This window comes from Macaca thibetana, chromosome 12 (assembly GCF_024542745.1).
Source record: "Macaca thibetana thibetana isolate TM-01 chromosome 12, ASM2454274v1, whole genome shotgun sequence".
Taxonomy (NCBI): Eukaryota; Metazoa; Chordata; class Mammalia; order Primates; family Cercopithecidae; genus Macaca; species Macaca thibetana.
In genome coordinates, this window is record NC_065589.1 from 82,765,221 (window position 1) to 82,783,930 (window position 18,710).

Genomic DNA, 18,710 nt, shown 5'->3' on the forward strand with positions numbered 1-18,710 from the left:
TGGAGGAAAGAGGGTGTGGCTAATGCTCTGTGGTCTACGTATTCCCCCCCCCCCCCCGTAGTGGCTGGGATGAGGAAAGTCAGGGAGTGGAGGGGGAAGCCCCGTTTTTCACCTCACTGCCACACCTTTCATGGCCAGTGGCTCTAGGTTTGTCCGCTGGAGCTTAAATCCCACAAATACTGATTTAAAATTCACTAGGAAAAAGGCAGTGCCTCCCAGCCTGAGCCGGGGCTCAGTGAATGTTAAGATATGACTGATTATATCCTCATTCCATTAGGGTAGCCAAAAAGGAAAAGAGCCAGCGCCACTGGGGCAAAGGTCACCGACCTCTCAACCGCCCTGCCGCTTCCACAAAAAGCCTGAGATGTCAAGTAGGTGGGGGAGGGAGGAGAGCCGGGAGCTCAGGATTTGAGGAAGGCCAGGCAGTCTCTGCCCCTCGAATAGCAACGCGATGAGCTCAGCCCCCTCAGTCCAGGCCGAGAGCCAGATGGCGGTCACGTGGCCGCGGGGCGCCCCGGGTGCAGGGTCCTCGGCACAGCTGAGGGGTGCGCGCCGAGCTCCGCCGGGCGAAGGAATTCCAGCCCCGCGAAATGGCTCCAGAGAGTCTCCGGTGACTCGCTCGGGGGCTGCGGAGGGCAAGAGAGTGTGTGCGCTTGAGCCGCTAGAGGGAGGGCGTTTTGTTTCTCAGCCGTCTGACGCGAGCTCTGCAGGCCGGAAACCCAGACCCGCGGCGGCCGACATCGGGAAGCCCCTGAGCTGAGGTTTAGCCTCTCGGGGCACACAGGCTGGGTCACAGGGGTCTTGAATTTGGGGTTCCTCCTCAGACTGGAGCGCAGGCTGTCGCCTGTGCTGGCAGCGCCCTCATTGTGAGCTTTGTTGGTCAGATGGGGAGTGACTGAAATGTGACTTTGAAGGTTCGGGGAAGCTGGGGGCGGCTAGGAAGGAAACCACGCGCCTTGCCACACCACGTGACTCGGCACGAGCAAGTGATGGCAGGTCTCTGGGCTGCTCAGAATTGAAAACGTGGCTTTGAATTAAATAATACGATTTTTTTATGCGACTCTGAGAGACTTAAGATTTGATTTAGGCTATTCCAGTGCTCACACAAGACCCAGACCATAAACCAGACTGCAGGGATTGCCTATCCTCTAGTATCCTTGAAGCCACTTGCCCTACTTGAACACCTTGCGGGACCAGGTACTGCCTGCCTCACAAGGCATCAGGTGTCTTTAGGGAACAGCTCTCAAACTTATTTGCCGAGGAGTCCAAATTGTGACTTTGAAATTCCCAGTTACTGGCCCTAGTGCTGCCAACCAGGATGCCACAGAGTCAGTCAGTCATACTTCAAGTGTGGAAACGTGACTCCATGTTTCTGCTCTTCTGTGGGTTGAGCATTCCTTCCAGCTTTAACTCTTCCTCGTCAGCCCTGGTCACTCCACATCATCAACTCCCCTTCCAGATGTACCACAGTTGACTCAGGATAAAACGCAAAACCGGAGGGAGAACTTGGGGCTTCACCTGTCTCCCCTGCCCTGCCGGATCTTACTATTACAGATGAAATGGTTTCCTTTTTGACTTCTCAGACATACCACAATTCTTAGAACTTGTAGCCAGTGTAAATCCCTATGTTGCTTTATTTTTTAAATGACAGTGGTTATGCTAAAGACATGCAAGATAATATGAAGTCATTTTAAAATGAAGATAATGACATGGAAAATGCTTAGGATATACCGTGAATAAAAAGTGTTAGGAACAACTGTAGATACAGTATGATCAAAAGTATGAAATAAGTATAAAACCCAAGGAGAGGCTGGGCACAGTGGCTTATGCCTGTAATCTCAACACTGGGAAGCCAAGGCCAGAGGATTGAGTGAGACAAGCCTGGGCAATGTAGCAAGACTCACCTCTACAAAAAAATTTTAAAAATTAGCCTGGCGTGGTGGCACACACTTGTAGTCCTAGCCACTTGGGAGGCTCAGACAGGATTGCTTGAGCCCAGGAGTTTGAGGTTGCAGTGGCTGCTGTGTTCATGCCACTACACTGTAGCCTAGGTGACAGAGAGATAGAATGTCTCAAAAATAAATAACAAGGAGAAAGTACTTCAAAATGCTTATCAAGTGAGAGGATTATAGAAAGGTTGTATTTTCTCATTTATACTTCCCTGAATAATTTTTCCAGTTTTCAACAATGAAAACATTTTATGATCAAGAAAAAAAATTCTTAAAAAATGTTGTCACATTATCCTGAAATTATGCAAGTCGCTATGCTCATATTCCAACTAAACACATTTGATCGATTTTTTTTGTTGTTGTTTAAAAGATAACTGCCCCAAGCATTGGCAGACACAAAGATGATGTGATGTGGTCCCAGTCCTCAAGGGACAATCTTAGAGACACAAGTCTATAAGTGACAATATTATAAGGAGAAGTAAGAAAAGATCTAAATAAAGAGCTGTAGGAGTTCTGTGAGGGGGCGAAGATAATGAAAACATCTCTCCTGAGATTCTCAGTATTTCCACATTTCCAACCAGTTCCTTTTTTACTGATCAGAATTCACTTGAGAGCAGCCATTTTCCTCACCAGTTCCTCTACCTTCTGAGAGATGAAATTGTCAGGCAGACAGACAAAGTCTTTTATAGTTCTGCCCTTGCCAGAATGAGACTTGGAGCAGATGTCCAAAGAGTTGACATTGCTGTCACTTCTGCTCTGAAAATACTAGAGTGTGTAAGAAGAAAGAACTGTCTAAAAAAAAAAAAAAAAAAAAAAAAAAAAAAATCAAGCAGGGTGTCGGATACTTTCCAAGTAATGTCATTTTGACTTCTTTTACCCTTGGTCACATGTTCTCCACACATCAGATTATGGATTTGCAAACACCTGTATCGTTTTCCCATGTCCTCCATATATCTTGAGAACTATTTGTTATTTTCTTCAGGGAAGCCTAGGCAGGAATGCCATTTTATCCACTTTGTAATTCATGTCTTTGACACATGTTCAAGACCATAAATATTGTTCCTGGCCTCCTAGCCAGGAACAACAATTTTTCCTAAGAAATACATGAAGGAACTTCCATTACTGTTATTTTCTCCCTAACATTTAGTTCAATTTTATTGAGAAGATTTTGTATCCTTCAACTTAATTCTTCCAATGATCTGGAGTTTTTTGTTTGGTTTGGTTTTACAAACCTGTATTTTACCAAGATTTGAGGCAACTGTATAGGAAACACAATTAATTAGAAATGTAGAAATCTGGACTTGATACATTAACAGGGAAGAGACATAAGGAATACACAGAATGTAGCTCTATAGGCCAAAAGTTCTCCACCATCACTACAGTTAAACTTCAATAATTATGTTTCCTGGCAACCAAGGTGAAAAGGGAGAAAAGAACATGCACCTGTAGCTCTTGCTGTCAAAAAGAATAAAGCCTGCCAGATTTTCTGGAGAAAGATAGTATTTACTAGCTTTGTACAGGGGCTGCTGCAAGGGGTACTGGGTGGTGTCCACCACATTTCTCCACCAATACAATGACAGTTTCCCAAGCCTGTTCAGATAGGACCCATTCATAAAAGTCAAGGGCGGCACAGCAAGGCACTATTTCATGATAGTGATTCTGGTAGGCTATAGACTCATAATAGGTATTCTGAGTCTTGTCACATGTTCTTAAGTGATATACCTCATCCCTCTCACAGAGCCCATTGCAATGACTCTGAAGGACAAAACAGCTCTGCAACAGCAAAAATGTTCCATATCCTCCTTTTATTTCCACATTTGGCCCTTCACATGGGACAAGAGATGCAGGCCACAAGTCCTCCTGCCACTTACTTGGCACTTCATGTTATACCTAAGACACCAACCAGTTTCTTCCATTCCACCCAAAGCAGCAGCTCAGAGGTGAGTCGCTGAGCTGGCTGATTTGGGCAGTCGCTTCCTCCTCTGACCAGTGAGTTGGGAGGTAGGATGATGACCCTTTCCATTACCTAATACTGCAGCCTTCCTAGGGCTCTCACAAATCATAGTGCTTTTTTATTCTGCCATCAAAGGACCCTTGAGAGCCGAGGAGTGAGAATAGAGAGCCCCAGGGATGCAAGGCAGAGATAGCCCAGTGTGGCCCACCATAAACATAAAATTTCTGAAAATTCTCATGCTTTGTTCTAAATTCATGGGAATTTTGTTTACCTCATAATGTCTATTTTTCCCAAAAGTGGGTATGCCATTTGATTAAATATTTTTAAATTTTGAAACACAGAAGTTGCAAGTACAATATAAAGAACTTGTATCCTAATTTACCCAAGAGCAGATTACAGAACTAATGCTCCCTTACCTGCTAAAAACAAGGACATTCTCTTACATGACCACAACACAACCATCAAAGCAACACTACCAACTCATTACTACCAACTAAACCTCAGACCCCAGTCAAGTTTCACCAATCATTCCAGTAATGTTCTTTATTGCAAAAAGATTCAATTCAAAATCACACATTAATTATGTCTCTTAAGTTTCTCTCAGTCTGAAATAGCTCTTCGGTCTTTCTTTGACTTTCATGACTTTGACGCAGTTGAAGATTATGGGCCTGTGATTTTGCAGAGTATCTCAGATTGGTTTGTTTGAAGTGTCTGCGTTGCAGAAACTTTTTGGCAGGAATATCAACAAAGTGAAGCTGTGTTCTCCTCACTGCACCCCATCAGGAGGTGAGTGATTCCACTGTTTCTTTACCTATGATGCTCTCTTTGATCGCTTAATTAAGGTGGTGTCTGCCAGGCATCTCCACTGTAAAGTTACCTTTCACACTTTGCAGTTAATAAGTATTTTGTGAGGAAGTGCTTTGAAACCATGGAAATACCCTAAACGTCCTCAAACTTTTAATTTATTCATTTACTTTATATGAGTATGGACTCAGAATTTCCTGTTTTACTCAATGGATTCTAATCACTTGCAGTCATTACTTGTGATATTCAAATTATCCCCAGTTAGGCCCGGTGGAGCCCTGCAAGCCAGCCTCTGTGTTTTTTAGACATGTCCCTGTCATTCTTTAAGCATCGCCTTGCCTACTGGCACCACAAGATGTTTCAGGCTTATTTTGTTTTTTGTTGTTTTTTTTTTTTTTTTTGAAACAGAGTCTTGCTTTGTCACCCAGGCTGGAGTGCAGTGGCATGATCTCAGTTCACTGCAATCTCTGCCTCCCGGGTTCAAGCAATTCTCATGCCTCAGCCTCCTGAGTAGCTGGGATTACAGGCGTGTGCCACTAAGCCCAGCTAATTTTTGTATTTTTAGTAGAGACGGGGTTTTGCCGTGTTGACCAGGTTGGTCCTCAAGTGATCCACCCGCCTCAGCCTCCCAAAGTGCTAGGATTACAGGCATAAGTCACCACGCCCGGTCAGCCCTAGTTTCCTTTGATGGAGAATGACATTTAGAAGCTAAGGTTTGGGTACTAGGTATACTCTTTGCTACTTGCATGTCACTGTTCCCAAGCCTTTTCAGTAGACAGGGTTAGGGAGTGTATGTGTGTGTATGTGCATGTATATGTCCACACACATATTTATACCTTGTCTGTAAATATTGGAAAGCATGTATTTTCAACCACAGATTTCATTTTCCCTTTCCTTTTTTTCTTTCTTGGAGACAGAGTCTTACCCTGTCACTCAGGCTTGAGTACAGTGGTGCCATTACGTAGCTCACTGCAGCCTCAACTTCTTGGGCTCAACCAATCCTCTCACCTCAGCCTCTCAAGTAGCTAGGACTACAGGCACACAACACCACACCCAGCTAATTTATTTTTTAATTTTCAGAGAGAGGGTCTGACTATGTTGTCCAGGCTAATCTCAAACTCTTAGACTCAAGCAGTCCTCCTGCCTCGGCCTCCCAAAATGCTGGGTTTGCCACTGTGACTGGCCCCTTCCCATTTTTGTAATTATTTTCTGATGGTAAGAAGCCTGGCTCCCAATATCTTTGATCTACTTACTAATATGGTTTGGCTCTGTGTCCCCACCCAAATCTCATGTTGAATTGTGATCTCCAGTGTTGGGAGAGGGACCTGGTGGGAGGTGATTAGATCATAGGGGTGGGCTTCTCCCTTGCTGGTGTCATGATAGTGAGTGAGTTTTCACAAGATCTGGTTGTGTAAAGGTGTGTAGCATTTCCCCCTTAGCTCTTTCTCCTGTCACCATGTGAAGATATGCTTGCTTCTGCTTTGCCTTCTGCCATGACTGTGAGTTTCCCGAGGCCTCCCTACCAGGCCTCTTGTACAGCCTACATGCAGAACCGTAAGTCTATTAAAACTCTTTTCTTTATAAACTACCCAGTCTTAGGTAGTTCTTTATACCAATGTGAGAATTGACTAATACACTTACCCATTGCTCACTCCCTCTGTGTGCAACCAATCTCCCATTGCTAGCACCACCCACTTTGCCATGCAAATGCCTTAGCCCAGCTCACACTGCTCAGACTCTGATACCTTGCTCTGTGTGGGAGTTTGGAGGTGGTGAGCAAGTTGGTTCTCCTCCTACTCTTTGCCCAGAAGCAAAAGAGAACCACATATTAAAGAAGAGAAGTAATTCTGCCATAAGAGAGCAAGTACTCTCCACAAGAAGGGACATTTTGTGATGCCATAAATTTGCTCCATGAAGTCTGCTTATGTCTCACTGTCATGTGGAATGTGCTAAAAGTTTGAAACAGTTGAAGGGCAGGAAGGGTGTGGAAGTGGAAAATCCTAAAAAATATATAAAGAGAAGTAATGAGAGGGTGACATAAAGGAGAGAAAGGAAGTAGAAAAGAAAGACTTAGTAAGATAAGTGAGAAAGTAAGAGAAAGTAAAAAGTGTAGGAGAAAAAGAAGATAAAATGAACAATTGATTAACATCCCCTTTCCAAAGCTGTTCCCTGAAGGCCTAGTAAATCGGCTGGTAATAGGCTTGTAAGATACAATCTCTCAGCCACCAACTTTGGCATGTTTTAAATTAAGGAAACAGCAATGTTTCTACGATGTCAGCAGTTGAGTTACTATCTTTGAGGCCACAAATCCAGCTTTCCACAGAAACTCAAATGCAGCAGCCTCTGGATCTTCCCAGGTATTTTTCAAGTGCCTCCCAAGAAAAGCACTTCACAGAGCACAGGAACTCATCCTCACCAGTTGAACCATCTCATTAACCATGAGTTAATTCTTAAATTTCTAAAATAAATGCTTTTGAGTTTTTGAGAATGAAAAGAGCTTCAACCTTCTGTGGTCATGGGGAAGTGTGAATTCCCCAATCCAATTCATCTCATCTGTTTCGTCCTCCAATTGGCCCTCTGCACCATTGATCGGTGCTGCCAACTCCATTTGTCTCCATGTGCCCACCTTCCATTCCACCTCATCTTACTGCAATCTAGTATCTGCCACAAGCTCTTCATGCATGGAGGGTCAGAATCCTATTCTCAAGTAAAAGAATCCTTATATAATGACCTCTTTGCTGCATCTGTCATAAAAAAAAAACAGTAGGAAGAGCCCATGGGTTAGAGGATGAGTATTGGCAAAGACCAGCAGAGAGCCTGAGGAATGCAGCTGAGAGGGGGCTAGTCCTCATGGGCAGCAGGGAGCTAGGCTTAGGGTAGCAGGGATATAAGTGGCTTCCCATGTGTAGTTGTACTGGCTTTGTGAATACTGCAAAAGAGTTCCCCTCCTTTCTCCTAAAAAGAGGAAACTAGGTTTGGCTAAACAAGGATGCAGTTCGTGGTTACAGGGGCTCTGGTGCATTGAGTGTTGTTCCAGTGGCTTCAAAAGACAGCCGTGGCAACTGGGGAACCAACCATGCTGCTCCAGGGCCTGCCATGTGCTCACCATCCACCCCAGTCCACTGTGTCTCTGCGACTCTCCCTATCCTGACCTGGCAGTGGCTATCATGGGTCTCTCAGAGTCTTGGCCCTTCAAGCCTGAAGAATAGCTTTAATAGCCCAATGTTGCCACTGCCTGAGTGGGGTGGTGGAATGTTCTCCTCATTCACACCTCATCACAGAACCAGAGACGGTGGGGCAGATGGAAGGAGTGCATCTGGGTATTATTCTGAAGCTGAGGCTTCATAAGGAGGTGCCCATATGTCTCCCTCCTCCACTGTACTGAGAAATGGGTATCACACCTTTGTCTTCACTGGGTCCTTTCCTTTCCCCCAGCCCCACTCCTAGTGCCTCACACACATGGATACCTAACCTGCCACTTACTCAAACTGCAACTTTAGATCAATTGGGGATGAAGGAGGCATACTATTCTTAGAAGTCTTTACTGCATCTGCTAGAAAATTGTCAGAAAGCCCATACAAATGTACAATGACTATGTGAATGGCACCCCCATAGTTGTGCAGTGTGTAGCTTTCTCACCGCAAGCTGCAGTCTGTTCGATGGATGAAAAAAATTCAATGCTTGTAGCCAATGCTTATATTCATTTTTGCTAATAATTCTAAACTCTCAAAATGGGGTTCCCAGAAGTGCTAACAAGGAACAATGATCTAAATTAACATTAATTACTCCCTTTAGGTGGAAGATCCACCAAATATTTAAGTTCAGATCAGCCAGAAACTGCCAGCACAAGGGGCTTGAATGATTTAATAAAACAGCCAGTGATAGATGTGAATGTTTTCATGGCTTAATGATTTTTTTTCCATGTGGAACTAGGAGGCTGGCAGTTTGCAGACTATAGCAAGCACAACATCAAAATTTGTCCTCAAGTTGTTCCTGCTGGGGGCTGGAAAGAGAGGACTGGCAGGGTGTGGGCCATCCAGCTGAGCCCGTGGTAAGGGGCGCTGACAGGGTCGTACAGTGCGTGTTTGGCTGAGTAGGGTGAACAGGTTGCTCACCAAAAGCTGTGTACCAGAAAGACTGCTTGGTCCAGCAGAAGGCAATGTTTTCTCATTTGTCTGCCCATAGGGGATGCGGTTTTCTCATTCTCACAAGGACTAGCACCATGCAAGAGATTCCAATTGTCACTGCAATGCTGAGCCTAGTAACAGCAGTTCCCTGAAATTAGCATCTCTTGTGCGATCCACAAAACCAAACACCCTGGCTCTTTCTTTCCCTTTTCTACATGAAATCATTCATAAGCCTGTCATGAAATCTCTGTGTTCTAAGTTCAGCTCAGTGACTTTGTGAGCTGGAAACTCTCTGTTCCTGCAGATTACTCTTTTCTGCTGTCTGTATCTCAAGAGACTGACCTTCAAGGGTGGCGTTAAACAAGCTTACTTGCCTCTGACTTCCATCTGGTTTGGCCAATGAGAGATGCTGGCAGACCAATAGGCTGCCAGGCGGGCTGGAGCAAAGATTGATTAATGCTTCCTCCCTGTGGGCCACAGGTTGGCAGTGTCCATGTCATGGGCTGAATTAAGTCCCCCCAAATTAATATGTTCAATTCCTAACCCCCAGTACTTCATAATGTAACTGTGTTTAAAGATGGGACCTTAAAGGAGGTAATTAAATTAAAATGGGATCATTAGGTGGGACCCTAATCTAATATGACCAGTGGCCTTATAAAAAGAGGAAATTTGGACACAGGTGTGGGCACAGAGGGAAGATCATGTGAAGACTGGAAGGAGAGAGGCCTTAGAAGAAACCAACCCTGCCAGCACCTGTATCTTGGACTTGTAAGAACATAGATCTCTGTTGCTTAAGTTATCACATCTGTGCTAGTCTGTTATGGTACCTGAACAAACTAATACAATCCCTCTACCAAAGTCACAGCTGCAGTCCATGCCCCCACTCCTAGAGCTCCAGTTCTCTCCTTGGGCTTGGATCATGGCATCCTCTCCTTACCCTTCAGGCTTAGGAGAAAGCAGGAAGGGTCCCTGCTACTGCTTCCTTACCACTGCTGGTTCCTCTGAACTGTGCACATGCCTTTGTAACTGCCTTTATTCAACTCTTCTTCAGTTACCCCACTCCAGTGTACCAGGTATTACTTGCAGGAACTTAGATGGATCCACTTGTTCCCCTCACTATTTGCCTGAGCTATTCCTAAAAGGTAATCCTACCTAGTAGAAATAAACCAAAATGGCTTATCAGGTGAGCCCCCTTCTGTCACATTACTGTGTAAAAAGTATTTTCTAAGATTTCCATGGTGGCAAGAAGCTGCTGGAATATGCAACCTAACAACTCTGCAAAAATAAAGGTACTGAATTGTAACCAATGAATGAGAAACTGACTGCTTTGACAAAAAAAAAAAAAAAAAAAAAAAAAAAAAGTATGCTATGGAGAGGACACTTTGAAGGTGAATATTTAGAATTGTTTCCACCACTGAGAAATGTTGGTTCTGAAAACAGTGTTACCATTATTAAAAATTCTGATATGTGCATGTGCTGAAAACTGAGAAATGGAATTTTTCTACATTATTTTAAAATATTTTAAATGCAGGCTGGGCACATTAGCTCACATCTGTAATCCTAGCATTTTGGGAGGCCAAGGTGGGAAAATCACTTGAGTCCAGGAGTTCAAGACCAGCCTGGGCAATAAAGTGAGACCCAGACTCTATAAAAAAATTTTAATTTAGCTGAACATGGTGGTGCTTGCCTGTAGTCACAGCTACTTGGGAGGCTGAAGTGGCAGAATTGCTTGAGCCCAGGTGGTCGAGGCTGCAATGAACTATGATCGTATCACTGCACTCCAGTCTGGTGACACAGCAATATCATCTCTTATACAAACAAACAAAAAACCTTTTAAATGTACAATTTCAGAGAGCTTTGGACATATCTTTATGTCCAAAAAAAAGGGTGGAAATCAATATATTAAAAGAATATCTCCACTCCCATGTTTATTTCAGCCCTATTCACAATAGCCAAGATATGGGTTCAACTTAAGGGTCCATCAGTAGATGAATGGATAAAGAAAATGCGGCATATATATATAATGGAATATTATTCAGCCATAAAAAAGAATAAAATTCTGTCATTTGCAGCAACATGGATGGAACTGGAGGCCATTATGTTAAGTGAAATAAGCCAAGCACAGACAGACAAATAGCACATGTTCTCACTCATGTGGGAGCTAAAAAAGTGGATGATTGCTAGAGACCAGGAAAGACAGGAAAGAGGGAGAGATGAGAGGGAAAACAAGAATATAAATGTGTTTATTACCACTGAACTGTACACTTAAAAATGGTAAAGATGGTAAATTTTAAATGTCTATTTTACCTCAATAAAAATAAAGTGTAAAAAAACTGAGAAGTGGGATTTTTCTAAATTATTTAAAAATCTTTCAAATGTACAATTTTAGAGAACACTGAATATATCTTTATCTGTCTCTGTCTCTACATATCTATGTAAAAATGGTGCATCAATCAGACTTCTTTGCCTTCTGACTTTCTCTGGGTTTGGTCAATGGGAAGCACTTTGATTAGAATATAAGAACTATTGATTGACCCAAGGCAGATGAAAATGTATTGGTAAACTTTCAACAGACCCTTTGCATAGCTGGTGGATGTGGGTGAAAAAGTGAGTCTAACTTAGCAATTACAGGCAATAATGCCCTTCTTGCATCATCTCTGTAGTATTGTTTTAGCCATGAGAATCACTAAAGCCAGGTATCAAAATAGACTGATCTTAGAAGCAGACTTTTGAATTGTGTCACCAAGTGTTATACCAAACTTTTCAAATGAAGCATATTCAGTTCAGTTACATATAAATATAAAAAGAGTATACAACCTTAATAGGAAAGCAGAAAGCAAAAAGGGTTTTGTACCATCAAGACAATAATATTATTTCATCTTTTCCTCATTCTTTTTCATTTTTTGTTTTTTGAGACAGAGTCTTGATGTGCCACCCAGGCTGGAGTGCAGTGGTGTGATCTCGGCTCACTACAACCTCCGCCTCCCAGGTTCAAGCAATTCTCCTGCCTCAGCCTCCCAAGTAGCTGGGATTACAGGCCTGCCCCACCACACCCAGCTAATTTTTGTATTTTTAGTAGAGATGAAGTTTCACCATGTTGGACAGGCTGGTCTCCAACTCCTGACCTCAAGTGATCCACCCGCCTCGACCTTCCAAAATGCTGGGATTACAGGCGTGAGCCACCGCCCCAAACTCTTTGCTTCATTCGTTAACATTTTCTCTTTGTCTGTTTTTAATTACTATGTTAGTTCAATAGTACATATAACATATATATAATTTACAAATAACAAGTATTGGGAGTATCTGCTTAAAAACCTTTTCTGAATCCAGTGAGCCATCCAAAATGCCTGGAAACCACTGAGCATTACACCATAAGGGGCTGTAAAATAAAAAAAATCTGTACCCAGAATCTTAGAACTTCAGATTGACACATTCAATGTGTGTCAACGAAAGTGGGGGATGTGAAGGAGGAACTGCCAGCGCCACGCAGCTTCCCACATTAGGAGAGTATGTTCATTTAGTTGAACCACCATTTCTCAGAACGTTTTGGAAATATTTGGAATGTACTCGGAGGCCTAAGGGACCACCCAGTCAAAACCCAAACGAAAGTCTTCCAAAGACAACATGGGACAAAATGAGGGTCAGCTCCTCCCAGCTCCACATCCGGCCAGCGGTGGGCTGGGCAGGGCAGCCATCTTGTCCCACTCTGGCCACTTCCGCGCATTCCTGACTGTCACAGGGGGCCTGAGCCTGGGGAATGAATGTTATCACTGCAGGCAGTGTTTACAGGTGACAGAGAACACTCCAGTCACGTCAGAGAGAAGAGCCATTTAGACTAGACTAGGGGGCAGTACCCCTGGAGCTGAGCTTTCTTGCCTTTCCCCTAATGCCTCCAGCAAAACGAGACTCCGGTTCCAGGCGGTGCTGTGGACAATATGCTTATTTACTGCCTGACCTTTCAGGCAAATGGCTGTGAAAATACTTTGGTGGCTTGGAGATATGACTATACAGTTTTGTAGTGAAAGCTGCTTCCAAACTGCTTTCTGTTATTTTTTCAGGATTCCTCACTGATTAAAATCTGATTACAAAACAAGGGACCTAGAGAGACGTTCACTTCACTACTTCTCTACAGATGCCTCCTGCTGCTTCCAACTTTTCTCCTTTAAGGCAGGGTGAATCCAAATCATGGTCTCAGCCCTGAAGGAGGCACCAAAGCAGTTTCGTTGCCCTGCAAAAAGCTTCTAGAGGAGCTCATCTGAATGCCTGAAGAAACCAGCTGCCTTTGCAATTATCTAAAAGGAATTGAGTCATTTTAACAAGACATTATTTCAGCCATCCATGGTCACAATCATCTCTTTGAAAAAAAAATACTGGTGGTTTGTTGTTTTGTTTTGTTTTTTTTGTTTGTTTTTAATATCCATTATGGAATGGTCTGATTAGACAATGGGGTTTCATAATCTAAGGAGGTGAGCCCATCCCTAACCTCCTGCTGTGCTCAGGAGTGGGGCTTCTACACACCAGGAAACTCCAGATAAATGGAAGCACAAACTGCTCTGCCCAAAACCACACTCTGTGGTGCCAAGGCTGGCAGATCCTGCCATTTTACAGACTAGGACCTCCAAACTGGGTTTTCCTCTTTTTCATCCCTGCAAAGAATAAGAAAGCACATAGTCCCAAGTCCCTTTCTCAAGATGACCCTCCAAATGGACACCTGGAACAATCAAACAGCCTCCGACCAAGAGGCATTGTTATTTACTCCACACACCATCCTCCAGCTTGTTGTAAAACCTGTCTGCCTTCTCACTGTGAAGGGTGATGCACACACTTTTAATCCATTTGGCTTTTTGAAAAATGAAGGCGAGGCCTTGATTTACTGTGGTTTGCCTACCCTACTCTATAATGCCAACAGATTATTGGGACTGGTGGCAGCCTTGTCCATCATGTTTTATGGCTGGGGCCATTCCCATCTTGGCTGGGAAGCTGAGAGTGGAATTTTAACTATGAATTTTCTTGTGTTTAATAGGCTAAAGTCAAAAGGCCACATTCTGCCTTCAGATATGCATGAACAACTTCCAACTGGAGTTACTCATGTATATCTGAATTTAGTTAAAATATTCCAACACCTAGCCACCATTAAATAACATACTTTTTTTTTTTTAAACCTTTTTAATGTGCATATGGATGAGTGAAACAGCATGTATAAATTAATCAAAATTATTCACTCTTTTTGAGGAAATGTTTGGTTTTTAAGAAACAGTCATTTGGACATTTTACTCTCCAGTCCTGCTCATCTATTCTACCTTGATACACACTAACCACTGAGCTTCTTCAAGCTTATCTTGAAGGGCTTATTAGCCTCTACCCTTCCTGTTACTTAGCGGGCAGCTGTGGTAGAGTGGAAACACGCAACAGGGCCGGATTCAGAAGAAGCAAGATCAAAGTCCAGCTCTAATAATAGTTAAATGAACTTGGGCAAGTCAATTAATCATCTCAGTATCTATTCATCTGTAAACTGTTGACTTCATAAGATTATTGTGTGAATTCAATAGATAGTGTTACCTTTTTTTTTTTTCAAAAGAACTTTGCCTGTTGCATATGCAAAAAAATGTAACAAACAAAAATCCAATGCTGATGAAGATAGTAAGGAGAAACTTACGATCACACAATGAGAGAAGGAGTATAAAATGGTACTACTCCTTTGGAAAGCAATTGCAATTAATATATTGATAATATTGACCATTTAAAAGTGCCCTCTTTGATCCAATAATTCCACATATGAAAATTTGTCTTTACCTCTATATGTAAAGCTTTTCTTCATAGCATTTTTATCATGGAAAACAAGTGGAAACAATCCAAATTTTAAGCAAATAAGGGAATGTTTAAGCACACTGTCATATACACTTAACAGAATACTTGGGTTAAATTCTTGTAATGTTAAATGAATAAAAATTAATTCAAAATACATATTCTGCATGATCACATCTTAGTAACAGAAACAACAAAAAAGCCTTAAAAAGGACTAGAACAAGTAGAAAAAATTTTTCAGAAGTAATTTTTAGAAGAAAATCAGAAAGTGCTTTGGATACAAAGAATATAGGAACATTTGCCCTCTTTGAATACTTAATACTATCTACATAGATGGCACAAAGTATATATTAAATGAATTTTTTAAAGTGTTATACGTTAGCTCCTAATTAGCAAGAACACGCTGCTCAGCTAACTTTTCAATTAATCAAAACTTTACCTTAATTAGCCCTGGAAAATAGGTTTTTGCAGTGGTTGTATCTTATTTTTCCATCCAGCTATCTATAGGATCATAGAGATTCAGGCTAACACATTTGGCATTTGGTCAAATGGCAAAAGCTTGGATTTAGCCATTGTCACAAGGAGCAACATCAAAGGAATTCTGAAACATTGCTCCCCACATACAGCATGGCCCATGTCATTTGATCTTCAAGAATGCAGAGCAGTGGGTGATGAATGTTCATGACAGGAGAGCCAATGTATACATTTCCATCAACAGGAGGAATGGGTGCAGGCCAAACTAGCAATGGGTAGTACGCTGTAAGCACAGACAGCCATTTGCAGAGGTGTCAGCATATTGTACAGAATTATACATAAGGAGGGACATGTGATAAATAAAATTTCATTAATTTATAGAAATAAACCAAAGCATCCAAAATAGGCAGCTCCATGCATATTTGGTCTTCTAACCCACAAGAAGTAATATTTATTGCCTTCATATGAAAGCCAACTTTAGTGATATTCCTTTGTGGTAATATTATGATATACCATTTTGTATTCCTAGCATGTCCTACAACCCTTGTTATGGTGCACTTATGAGCAGAGCACCACAGTCAGTACACCAAGAAAATAAAAGGTAGTTTGTATTGAGACAACCCACTTAGAGAAATGAATTTTACAGAGGGGAGAAATAATGTCTCTATGGCAGAAATTAAGTCAGTTCTTGAATTTCAAATGGAAGTGTCTCCTCACAGCTGAGTTATTTAAAGAGCAAAAGAACAAACATGCACCTCAATTACAGGAAATTAAAAGCCCCATGAAAGCTCACAAAATCATCAAAAGTTATAAATGAAAGGTAGCTTATAAATCTTCTATTACCCACCACACAACACATACACACATTTTTATAGATGAGGATACAGCCCAGAAAGGTTAGATATTTTTCCAAGATCACACAGTGAGTAAATGGTAGAGCCAGGATTCAAACCCAGGACTCTTGGCTCTCTCTGTTTTTCCTGCCTCAATGCTCCACAAATACCAAAGGGCTTGCAAGCTGCAAACCTGAACCAGTACTGTTTATCAGACATTTGGGAAGAATTATAACATGATGGAAAGAGCTTTCAAGTCAGACTGGAGTTTAAATCCCGACTTGGTCACTTACTTGTATGGCCTTGGATAAGTCAACCTCTGGGTCATTTATAAAGCAAACATCGTGACTCCTATCCGCAGTGTGGTGGTGAGAATCAAATAAAATAATGTACACTAAGTGCCAAGCAGGGGGCCTGGCACACCATGGGAACTTGAGGAGTATCTATTATTACTATCACATTACTTCCTTGGAGGCATACCCAAAGTCCTGAACTTTCAGTCTTAGCCTGGAAAAGAGAGTATGGGTCCAAATTCTTCATCCTTCTCAACAAAGCCTGTGTGGATGTTTCTGTTCACGGCTGTGCTGCGCCAAAATAAATCTAATTCAATCTGGACCATTAAATGCTTGGCACCATGTTTTACGCTAATCTCATCAGTTGTTATTTTCAGTTTCTAGTTTACCCAAACAATCCATTTTTAGAGTTAGTGACCAAAGCTGCCAATAAAATAGACTTATCTCGAAAACACCAGGATCCTCCTGAAGGAATGTCAATACACACACGTAGCATACGGCAATGCTTTATAAGAGTTTGACCACTGGCCTGCAGTTGGCCAGCTCAACTGTAAACTCAGTACTATTTTGGGGTATTAATATCTATAAGTGCTTAATATCCCAGCCACACTGCCATCCACTAGGTTTGAATGTCCTTTATGGAGTGAACTTGATCCTCCCGTTTCACTTTTGGTCTCTCTCCAGAGAAGCTAATGTACTGGCATAGTTCTGCCATTTGTCAGCCAGAAGTCTGGTTACACATTTGCTCGTCAATCTAAACCTAACCTATTCTCATATGAGCACTTGGGGTTTCATGTAAATCAACCAGACGTTCTGTCATTCACCAGCAATATCTCTCCATAGTATTCTACACCCATGTGCCTTCATGAAATATTTCATTATGCTGGTGGAAGAAATATTCAAATGAATGTGCTTTTTCAGGGATGGTGACACCAGAATGTTTTAAATCTGTTCATTACCACAACAAGGATAAATGGCGTTTCTGCCAAAGACTTTTGATAACGGGTGCAGTAATGCATGCCAGCACTTTCTGAAATTAAAGGTTCTACCCTGAGAGGTAAGTAGGATAATGCATGGCTAACAAATGCAAACCCAAATTTCAGAACTGAGTGTTTCTTGTCAGTGTCACCGATCGCTTCCAACAGACGCTGCCTTAGGGAGTTTGTAATGTCATTTCTGCTCTCCTGACATGAACGTCCAGGTGAGCCTACCCCAACGTTTGTAAAAGAGCGGATCCTTATTAACTTAGCATGCTTTATTGTGATTTTTCTTACATTTGGACTCACACATGTTTTTAACAGCTGCATTTTAAAAATCTGCTATGGTTTAAGAACAGTATTTCATAAAAGCCTTAGTTCATTATTCAGTAAAATATTTTAATAACCAGTTGAACAGTCTCTCGTTAAGATTTTAAGATATTTGTTTCTGATTGTACTAATTAATTGTTAAAGTTTTTTTTAAAAAAAATCAGTGATGAGACTCGTCTTCACTAACTTTTTGGCATCTTCAAGAGGCACAAAGGAAATGAGGAACTGGAAATTTAAAACAGGAAAATAAATATCAGTTCATATTTGCATTGACATATGCATGACATCGGACCAGTTAACTTCAGTATCTCTGGATTGTAAAATGGTGTTTTAGTGTAGAACTAATACATGCGAATTATGGAGAAAATGGAGAGAAAAGGGCTTCCAATTCAGGTTATCTATGAAGAGCATATTTTATTCTTACAAGTGTCTGAAAATACCTGGTATCATTACTATTCACCATGAGAACTTTCGGAAGTATGACCACTAGCACTGTAAAGAACAAAATCCAATATCTGTGGAAGGCTATTCATCCAAATAATGTACCTCTAAAATTAAAAAAAATCACAGGTAGAGCTATATTGTATTGGCTCGTAAAATACCTAAAATGGACAGAATCTGATCAGAGAGTAATAGTTTTCTTCTCCTATTTTTTTAGATTCTGAACAGGCTCAGAAAGAAAGTTTTTTAATACAGGGTTTTGAATATAAAGTCATTTGGTCATAATACAAGTATTGGTGTCTGCCTAAGGAAAATTTTGTGCCTCAGTGATATGCAAAAACGCCTTCCTCTTTAGAGTTCTCCTTTCTTCATTCCCCATTCATTCCCATTGTAATCTTTTCCTCTATCTGACTTGCTCCCTCTAGTGTTCCCTGGATGAAGTACAATAGCTAAAGCTCAATTTACAAACACACAAAATCCTATTACTGCAATCTCTCAATGTTTTCCCCAGTTACTATACACTAAAGCAAACTTAGCACCAGATGTTTTGGCCTTGTGAGTTGTAGGTGACAGCAAGAATTTTTAATCAGAGAAGGGAATATTGTATTCCACTTAGTGGAATATTGTATTCCAACTTCAGATCCTCAAAGGGGGCATTTATTTCTAATCTGATTGTTAGGGTTAGGTTCCTTCTCTGCCTTTGAATTCTTGTATTGGAATTTA

The 18,710-nt window shown here is 41.7% G+C and overlaps 2 protein-coding genes across 8 annotated transcripts in view; both read left to right on the forward strand.

The window, feature by feature from the left end:
• Nucleotides 1–13,219, forward strand: part of RBMS1 (RNA binding motif single stranded interacting protein 1) — a 231,641-nt gene extending 218,422 nt beyond the window's left edge. Inside the window, exon 16 of the transcript XR_007718381.1 lies at nucleotides 4,557–13,219. The gene's annotated coding sequence lies outside the window, so the exon portion shown is untranslated. The remainder of the gene's footprint in view (nucleotides 1–4,556) is intronic.
• Nucleotides 13,220–16,977: 3,758 nt separating this feature from the next.
• The window catches only part of ITGB6 (integrin subunit beta 6), a 148,160-nt gene continuing 146,427 nt past the window's right edge, over nucleotides 16,978–18,710 (forward strand). For 3 of the 7 annotated variants that reach the window (XM_050752263.1, XM_050752264.1, XM_050752261.1), the window contains exon 1: nucleotides 16,979–17,296. The gene's annotated coding sequence lies outside the window, so the exon portion shown is untranslated. Of the gene's footprint in view, nucleotides 17,297–18,710 lie in introns of all 7 variants that reach the window. The other 4 variants (XM_050752266.1, XM_050752267.1, XM_050752262.1 and 1 more) reach the window with 2 other exon arrangements.